Source organism: Puma concolor, chromosome E2 (assembly GCF_028749965.1).
Source record: "Puma concolor isolate L17-30 chromosome E2, mPumCon1.1.hap2, whole genome shotgun sequence".
Classification (NCBI taxonomy): domain Eukaryota; kingdom Metazoa; phylum Chordata; class Mammalia; order Carnivora; family Felidae; genus Puma; species Puma concolor.
This window is the reverse complement of record NC_141681.1, coordinates 57,844,177-57,854,586: the sequence shown is the minus strand read 5'-3', so window position 1 is coordinate 57,854,586 and position 10,410 is coordinate 57,844,177. Positions and strand designations below refer to the sequence as shown.

The window sequence follows — 10,410 nt, the reverse complement described above, 5'->3', positions numbered from 1 at the left end:
TTTCAGTGGACATGTCTGATAACTCCCTCATGTGTCTACCCTTGTAAGTTAAGGCCTGTTTGTCCCTAGCTGCTTTCAGTATTCTCTTTGCATTTTGCCAGTTTCACTATGATATGTTGTGGTGTTGACCTGTTTTTGTTGATTTTGAAGGGAGTTCTCTGTGCCTCTTGGACTTGGATGCCTGTTTGCTTCCTCAGATTAGGGAAGTTCTCAGCAGTGATTTTTTCAGGTAATCTCCTGCCTTTCTCTGACTCTACTTCTTCCGAAACTTCTATGATATGGATATTGTTTCATTTCATGGATTGAAAATGTCATTTCATGGCCTTACCACATTTTTCACATATATAGTATTCTATTTGAGTATGGATCCTGTGATGTTGAATGAGACTTGAAGATAAAGGGCTTGCCAAATTCTTTATATTTGTAACACCATCTCCAATATGCATTTTCTGATAAGTAATCAGGGTTTACATTGCCTAAAGACTTACCACAGTTTTTAGGTGTATCATTATTCTCCAAAATGAATTTTCTAATGTGGAGTAGGGTTGAGCTGTTCTTACAAATACTGTCAATCTTAAAATTTGTAAGGTTCGCTCCAATATGAATTCTAGGATAATGAGTAAAGATGGAACTGTGATTAAAGGACTTCTCAAGTTCTTTACTTTGCTAAGAATTCTCTCCACTACAAATTTTGTGATAGTTGAGTAAGGCTTGGGTGGTAGGTCAAGGTTTTGGAACATTCTTTACATGTATTTGGTTTCACCTCAGTATGACTTCTGTGATGTCAAGTAAGAGTTCAGTGCCTCTTAAAGACCTTGTCACATTCTTTACCTTTGTAAGGTTTCTCTTGAGTATCAATCCTTTGATTTCTAATAAGGCTTAAATTATGGTAAAAGCCTTGCCACATTCTTTACTTTTATAAGGTTTGGGTTTTGTTATTTATTTATTTACTAATTATTTAAAATTTTTAAATTTATTTTAAGGTTTGGGTTTTAAAGGATTTACCACATTATTTACATTTGTAGGGTTTCTCCATAGTAAGAATTCTGTGATGTTGAGTAAGGTGTGAGTGGCTCTTAAAGGTCTTGCCATATTCTTTACATGGGAAAGTATGAATTCTATGATGGTAAGGTGTGAGTGGCTCTTAAAGGCCTTGCCATATTCTTTACATTTGTAAGGTTTCTCTTCAATATGAATTCTTTGATGTTAAATATGGCTTGAGTGATTGCTAAAAACCTTACCACATTCAGGGTGCCTGGGTAGCTCAGTCAGTTGAGCATCCAACTTCAGCTCAGGTCATGATCTCACTGTCCACCAGTTCGAGCCCCATATCGGGCTCTGTGCTGACAGCTCAGAGCCTGTTTCAGATTCTGTGTCTCCCTCTCTCTCTGCCCCTCCCTCACTCATGCTCTGTCTCTGTCTCTCTCTCTCTCTCTGCAATAATAAATAAATTTAAATAAAAAACAAAACTTACCACATTGTACACATTTATAAGATTTCTCTCCCATATGAATTCTGTGATGTCGATTAAAGTTTGAGTGGTGGACAAAGGCCTTGCCACATTCTTTACATTTATAAGGTTTCTCTTTAGTATGAATTCTTTGATGTTGAATATGGTTTGAGTGACTGTTAAAAGCCTTGCCACATTCTTTACTTTGGTAAGTTTTTTCCCCAGTATGGATTCTCCTATATTCGTTTAGTGATAAGCCATAAAGTTTTACCACATTCTTTGAATTTGTAAGGTTTCTCTCCAGTATTCATTCACTGATGATAAGTCTTGAGGGCAGGAAGTTCAGGGTGCCATGTGAAGATACAGCTGAAAGATACCAAATAACAGAAAAGTAAAATCATTCCACTTCTTATTCTCAGAGGATGTGCTGACAACTTCTAATATACAACCTTAAAATCAGAATGTCAGCAAGGTGGCTGAGAAGCAATCATCAGGACATCATTCCTCCATAGACACATAATCTTGCACACAACTTAGTGACCACATAGCCTAATAGATAATGCTGTGGTATTGTCGTGGTATAGCACAAATCATTTTCTTATACCTCAAATACTCAGGAAAAATACAACAGGAGCCCAAAATACCACAAGGAAGGAAATTTAAACATAAAACGAAAATGAACAATATAGGATATAGCAAAACCAGGAAAATATCAACAATAGAGTTCATTTTCAGAACAAATGAACAAAATTCACAAGCCATTAACTAAATAATGAAAGAGAGACCAATTACCATCAGAAGTGAAGGCAAACACAGTATAACTGATAGCATAGAAGTAAAAATAATTAGAAGAGGTAACAATAGAGAATTACATACCAAGAAACAGATGGTGAAAAATGGGTATAAATGTCAAAAACATAGAACCTATCTAGACTCTCTCAAGAAATATTTTTAAAAATCTCAACTGATCTTTAACTACTAGGTAGATTGAACAAGTAATTATGAGAAAGTACTTCAAATCTCTTCAAACATTTCCAAGAAGGAAAAAGAAGGGAGATTAAGAACACACTGTCTGTGACCCCAGCATTAGTAGGTTATCAAAGCAAAGGAAGACATCACAAGTAAAGAAGAGTACAAACTACTACCTCTGGGAAATATTCATGCAAAGTCCACAATTAAAGCAAATTAAATTTTAAAAATTAATATTTTAAACCATTAGCAAGTAGGAAATCTTCTTGAAATTCAAGGGTGTTTCAATATGGAAAACTATGAATTTAAGCCTGTGCCTTAACAGAATGAAGATCAAAAATGGCATCGTATTAATCGATGCACAACAGGAAGTGAGCATATTGGACACAATTTTGTGATTAAAAACATTCAATAAAGCAGGAATAGAAGGAAACAACAGCAACTTAATAAAGGCCATGAATGTTGGAAAGCTGAAATCTCACATATTCAATAGTAAAACACTAGAAGCTTCTCCTGTATGATCAGAAACAAGGTAATGAAGTGACTTCACTACTTGCATTCAACATAGCACTGGATAGTCTATTCAGAACAATTAGGCAAGAAAAAAAATACATTAAAGGCATCAAAAACAGAAGAGAAAAAACAAAATGATTTCTGTTTACTGATGATTGATCTATAGAACTCCTACAGAATCCTTATTGTTATATTTTTTATGTTTTTGCTTTGTTTTGGTCACCACTTGTATTACTATTTCTGCTAATTTTATCTAGTAGACACTCCATTTTCAAATTTTTATTCTATCAATGCTTAAGTCAAGTTGTTAATTTCAACATTTTTCTTTTGTTTCAATGTTTGAGAGAGTAAGAGGTGGAGAGAAAGAGCAGAGGAGGGGCAGAGAGAGAGAGAGAGACCGAGAATCCCAGGAAGGCTCTACACTGGCAGCACAGAGCCTGACTTAGGGCTTGAACTCATGAACCATGAGATCATAACCTGAGCTGAAATCAATAGTCTGACACAAAACTGACTGAGCCACCCAGGAGCTCCTCACTTTTGTTTTTGTAACATTACATCACAACGAACTAGAGAAAATAAAAAAACTATAGGTGAAATTTAGTAGAGGAAGGAAATAACAAGGAAAATAATAAATAAGTGACAAATAAAACAGAATAAACAAATAACATTGAAAGTGATGACGAGTTTTTAAAATAAGCATAATAGGCAATGAGTTAACTAAGAAAACAGGAAAGAAAACTAAAAATCCAAATGAAAAATGGAAGAAAAAAATGACACAATACCCCCAACAGTATATCATGTGATAACAGATTACTATAAACAAATCAGATAACTTAGGGAAAAAAATAGATAAAATGCTTATGTTACCAAGATTGAAATATGAATCTTAAACCCAAGAAACAGGAACTCTTCTTAGACCACAAGAATGAAAGTTGAATTTGGAATAAAAACCCTCCCAGCACAAAAAAGCCCAAGACCACATGCCTTCATTGGTCAATCCTAACACACGCACATACAAACACACACACACAAAGATAAATAATGATCTTCATCCAAATCTTACAAGTACTGGAATAGAGGGAAGATGTTCAAAATCATTCTATGAGGCCAACATTACCCTGATAGCAAAGCAGTATAAACACAAGAACAATAATGTCCAGTTTGTCCATCCTAATTATTGCTACTCTTTCTTCTGACCTCCATTTGCATGATAAATGTTTCTCTCACCCTTTCAATCTGCAAGTGTCTTCAGGTCTAAATTTAGTCTCTCCTAGGCAGCATATACATGGGTCTGGATTTTTAAAGTCCATTCAGACACCTATGTGTTTTGATGGAAATGTATAGTACTTTTTTCATTCAAAGTAATTATTGATAGATATGGGCTTATTGCCATTTTATTACTTGTTGTGTCAATATTTCTGGAGATTTTTTTCTGATCCTCTCTAGTCTTTGTCACTTTTGGTGTCTTCATTGCACTCAAAAAGTCCCTTTAACAGTTCTTGCAGAGCTGTTTCAGTGGGGATGAATTCCTTTAGATTTTGCTTATCTGGGGATCTCTTTCTCTCTCCTTCTATTCTGAATGATAGCCTTGTTAGATAGAGTTCGCAGCTGCATATTTTTCCCATTTAGCACATTGAAAATATTATGCCATTCCTTTCTTGCTTCCCAAGTTTCTATTGAGAAATCTCTAGCTAGACATATGGTTCTTGTCTTCCCTTGCAAGTAAAGACTGCTTTTCTTTTGCTTTTAAGATTTTTTTCTATGTCACCATATTTTGCAAATTTAATTCAAATATGTCTCCGTGGCAGCCTGCTTTTTGCTTATTTTGATGCAAATACTCTGTGCCTCCTGTATGTGGATGTCTGTTTCCTTCCCCAGAATAAGGAAGTTTTCTATTATTTCTTGAATTTCTGTTCCTTTTCTTACTCTGGAGCTCCTATAATAAGAATGTCATTAATTTTGATGGAGTCATTGAGTTCCTAAGTCAATTTTCATGGTACAAAATTTTTCTATTTTGTCTTCTAGGTCACTAATTTATTCCTCTGCTTCCTCCAGCCTGTTCATTGCATCAAGTCAATTTCTAATCTTGTTTATTGCATTTTTCTCCTCACTGCAGACCACTGATCTGCAGATGCTCTCCTTGCCTGCTGTGGACAGTGTTTTGTGCCTGGCCTGAATGTGGTTAGTGTTCACTAAGTGTGCTGAGGTCACTTTGTGAAATCAGACCTGACACCAACTCCACTAGCACTGAGGCCCTGCAGAACTGTCTGGTCAGGAGACATGGTATGGTCAGGGGCTTATGCAAGTCTCCTGGAGAGGGGCTGACCTTGCTGGGCCTGAGGCAAGCTTCACTGAGAAGGACACTGCAACCACAGCACAGGGTGGTAGGACTTGGTGTAAGTAACTTAGAGAACCAGTCTCCCCATTGAGCTCCTTCACTCAGGTAGCTCTGTGTTCATGATGAGGGGTGGGGGAAGAAAATGGTGCCATTCAGCTCCTTTGTTCTCAGACATCTCAGTGAATGTTGCCATTGAGGGAAGTGCTCATAGAATAGTGAATAATCTCACCCCTGTGTGTCCCCCAGTGATCTTCAGATCACTGTTTCTAACCTATCTGCCCCCCCCCCCCCCACACACACACAGATTGGATGCCTGCCTTCTCTCCAGGAGCAGTGCAGTGCCCTCCTATCTACAGCTCACCTTTAAAACTCTAGGCATTAAGCCATGCTGGTTCAAAGAACTCACAAAGTTCAACTCCTCTTGTTTCCCAAGCCATTGGCTTTGGGGGAAATAGCCTCCTTGTGCTTCTCTTTCTCTGCAACCTCAGTTCCCTGCCCTCCATAGCAGTACAATCTGTTTCTCTCTAAGCCATGTCTCTGAACTGCCTACAGTCTTTGACGTGCTACTTCTCTCTCATTAGTTGGGTAGTTCCTCTGTCAATCTTCAGGTTTCTTTTTGGGATATTAATGATGATTTGACAGTCAACTAGTTGTGTTTTGGGATTTGATAAGCCTAGGGTCCTCCCATATCACCTCCATCATCCTCTTTTCTGAAGAATCCTTGCTTTAAAAAACCTGTTAAAACTCACACAAATTTTACAAAGTTGGAAATACAAACCCAAGACTTAAAAATTAACAGTTTCTATGCAACAAACAACACTCCCAAAATAAATATAATTAGATTTACAATAGCATTACAAAGAATAAAGTGTATAGGGTTTATCACCTTGATAGAGGTCACAGCTACTGTGATGAAAACTATAAAATATTGTGCAGGATTGAAAGAAAAATAAGTGGAACGATATCCATGTTCCTGCATAGGAACACTTAACACTACTGAGCTATTGGAGCGCCTAGTGGTTTACTTGGTTAAGTGTCTGACTTTGCCTCAGGTCATGATCTCATGGTTTGCGGGTTCAAGTTCTGTTCAGGTTCTTTGTTGAGGCTCTGTGTTGACACGACAGAGCCTGGACCCTGCTTCAGACTCTGTGTCTCTCCCCCCACCTACCCCCCAAAAAACTCACTACTGAGCTGTCAATACTACTCAATGTCATATATTTCATGCAATCTCTATCAAAATCCCAACGGCATCTTAGGCAGAAAGATCAATACCCATCCTAACATTCATGTTGATTAACGGGATATCACATAATGAGAATATTCATGAAAAAAAAAAGAGTACATTGGTAGCACCACACTTCCTGATTTAAAACATACTAGGAAGCCACAGTTATCAAATAATGTATTACAGATGTAAAGACAGGCATAGAACAATGGAAAGTGTTCTTTCCATTAAAAGCTACACATGTATGTCTCTAATGCTAATGTGTATGGCAATGAACTGAAAATCTTGTTAAAATTCATATTTTGATTGGGATTTCTGGGTGACGTCTGAGTTTTTCACATTTCTCATTAGCTTCAATGGATGTCAACATCTTCAGTTCAGAAGCCATACTTTTGGGGAGCCTGTGTGACTCAGTTAAGTGTCCCTCTCTTGATCTCAGCTCAGGTCATGATCTCATGGTCATGAGATTAAGTCCCAAATCAGGTTCTGGGCTGAGCATGAAGCCGGCTTGCATTCTCTTTCTCCCTCTCTGTCTACCCTCAGCCACTTGCAAACTAAATAAACATTAAAAAGGATCAATACTTTAAAAAAATGGGTGATAAAATGGAGGAGTGCCTGGTGGCTCAGTTTGGTTAAGGGTCCAACTTCAGCTCAGGTCATGATCCTAGGGTTCGTGGTTTTGAGCCACATATCAGGCTCTGTGCTGACAGCTCAGAGTCTGGAGACTGCTTCAGATTCTGTGTCTCTTTCTCTTCCCCCCATCCCTGCTCATGCTCTCTGTCTCTGTCTCTCTCTCTCTCTCTCACAAATGAATAAACATTAAAAAATTACAACTTCTAACATGAAGAACAGAAACAACAATTCTTACTGAACATTTACTACACACTACAGACCATTCCATTCTAACAGTTTTTCATAAATTCACCCATGAGTCTACACTAACCTATGAGAACAGAATTGTTCTTCATCTTTTAAAAAATCTTGGCAAAACTTGAGAAATAGTAGAGCTTAAGTTTTACCCCAGCAAGTCTGACTTTGAGTTCATCTAAGAGGAACACACAGACTACTATACAAAGGCAACCCTAAAAGAAGGTTCACAGCAGGCTTCAAACTGACAGGGTAATGCAAACACATTTACACCACACAACTGATCAACTAAAAGAAGTGAATATACAATATAAAATATGAAAATTACATATTGAATAAAAAAGAATAGAGGTAATAGAGTAAAAATTTTTTCATTGGCATGGAAACTAAGAAATGTTTTCAGGGGCATAAAATTTAGAAATCTATTTGTAAAAGAAAGTTATAGTGTCTTGCAAACACACCACAGAGACAAGCACATACCCTATTTAACCAAAATAGCTATTTTTTGTGAGTCTCCTATAGCACAAAGTTTTTGTCTCATATCTTTTGTACTGAATTATATTTTACAATTTGAAGGCAGTGGAACATATATGGTGCATGTTTTCTTTCTCTGAAACAACAGAGCAGTGATAATGAAAGTTGTGTCTGTGATAGGAGTGTGAGATAAAATGGAAACTTGTAGGACTGAGCCCTGACTGAAATACAATCTCCACTTCAAACACCAGTATCTTCAACAAAAACAAGAGAGAGCCCTCATTTTCCAAGGCAGACTCAAAACAAAGTGAAAACATGGAAGGGAGTTTCTAGAATGAATATCCTCTTGCAGTAAATCCTCCTAAGGTACTTAATATTAAATGAGAAAAAAACTATTAACCTTATGGTAGAGGGATGTGGCAGAGAGAAAATGAAGTTCTTGAACCTACTATAATGGATCACATTGGTGTCAAGTGCCTAATGATTTTCAAAGGACATAATAACTTCATTGAAATAAATGTCCAGATTAAGTATGTAAATCATAATCTAAATATAAACGTAGGGGCATCTGGGTGAATCAGTCACTTACGTGTCCAACTCTTGATTTCTGCTCACGTCCGGATCTCACGGTTCATGTGTTCGAGCCCTGCATCAGGCTCTGCACTGACAGCATGGAATCTGCTTGGGATTCTCTCTCTTCCTCTTTCTGGCCCTCTCCCACTCACACTTGTCTTCTCTCTCTCTCAAAATAAAATGTAAAATAAAATAATAAAATATGATAAAATAAATGGATAGCATCTGTTTTATTCAATTACCAAGCCCAATATAGCACCCATATCTTTTAACTATAATAATGTATTTGAGCTTTGTCTTTCATGAGTGATCAGAGACTTTCAGAAGCTCCTCTTTGAATTCTTATCAGCTCAATCACAAAAGCTTGGGCCAGAGATCCTGACATGAGAGATTACCTGATGTACAATGCTTAGAAAACTATGATCTCCTTTTGGTGTCCTTTCCTAATTTAATGATATTCTCCAGCGTTCCTGAAACATTGTGGGATTTCTCCACTGCAAAACAGATGGACTGGGAGTTTTAATAGAAGCCCTAGTCCTCGTGCTGACTGATATCCTGTCCCATTTTTTTTTCTCTCAAAGATGATGTTCCTCTTTCTCATAGTGCCTATAGCACAGTATCTTTCTATAAAAACATTATTGATCTAGTAAGTAGAAGAGGAATAGGCAAAGTTCATTTAATACTTCATTCCACTGATTTAACAAGCACAGGTGACCCTGTGTACCCACCTCCCATGCTGTTGAAATCCATGTATAACTTTGACTCCCTAACAATTCATTTTAATGGTCTATTGTTGACAAGAAATCTTATCAGTCAATTAATATATATTTTATTTTATAGGTGTTAAATATGGTATTCCTGCAATAAAATAAGCTCAACAAAAGAAAATGCTAAAAACATCAGAAGGAAGATAAAATATAATACTATACTGTAAATACATCTGACTGTAAGTGGACACACAGTTCAAGGCCATGAGATTCAAGAGTCAAGTGTGTTTTGTGTTACTATCTCTTTACCTGCAGCCTTGATGAAGGTGGGGCCAGCTAAGGTTGGTGTAGGACAATAGTTCATCTATTACAGATCACTGATCACACAGTAAAATCCATTCACTGTTACTTATTAAAATAATAAGTTCAGGGGCGCCTGGGTGGCGCAGTCGGTTAAGCGTCCGACTTCAGCCAGGTCACGATCTCGCGGTCCGTGGGTTCGAGCCCCGCATCAGGCTCTGGGCTGATGGCTCAGAGCCTGGAGCCTGTTTCCGATTCTGTGTCTCCCTCTCTCTCTGCCCCTCCCCCGTTCATGCTCTGTCTCTCTCTGTCCCAAAAATAAATAAAAACGTTGAAAAAAAATTTTTTAAAAAAATAAAATAAATAAAATAAAATAAAATAAAATAATAAGTTCAAAAACTCACTAAACAAACCACTGCAAGATCACTGTAGGATCCTTGGTCAAAATACCCATCACAAGCATTCAAGAACCATTCTTATTCCTGATATAATGATCTGTGACTTGTACTTCCCATGTTTTTCACACTGAGGCTAATTCTTGAGTAAATGTGGATTTACAATATCTTGTGCTCTCATGGGAAAGTTAGCTATACTTTCCTCAAGTATCTATGAAAATTTCTTTATGTCAACCCTGTAACAAACATTCTTCTATGAATGGCTATTATGAAAATACATCCAGATTTTAATGAATTGCTAGTGTCTTCTCAAACAGCAAGTGGCAAAACTATTTAAAATTAGACCATATCTCTGTCTTACTTTAATGCAAAGAATGATGCCCTGAACACTTACTTCATGCTGACTTACATCACTTTTGTACATCAACAACAAACAGCATCTTCAGGTAGACTGTCTTCATACATTGTACATGACAGCCTCTTGAATCTTCCATCAAAAAGTAGGTATGAATGCCACATTGTATAAGAGCCTATGTGTGAGACAGCAACAATCAAATCACTTTGCATGCACACAAATAAAGCCATAGCATGAGATGATT

General features: G+C 37.1%; 1 long non-coding RNA gene across 1 annotated transcript; it reads right to left on the bottom strand.

The window, feature by feature from the left end:
• Window positions 1-1,390: 1,390 nt before the first annotated feature.
• Window positions 1,391-10,410, bottom strand: LOC147573817 (uncharacterized). The gene is made up of 3 exons (XR_015245043.1): window positions 10,206-10,410; window positions 8,426-8,576; window positions 1,391-1,816 (listed from the first exon to the last, which is right to left on the bottom strand). It is a non-coding gene; the product is annotated as an uncharacterized LOC147573817 (long non-coding RNA).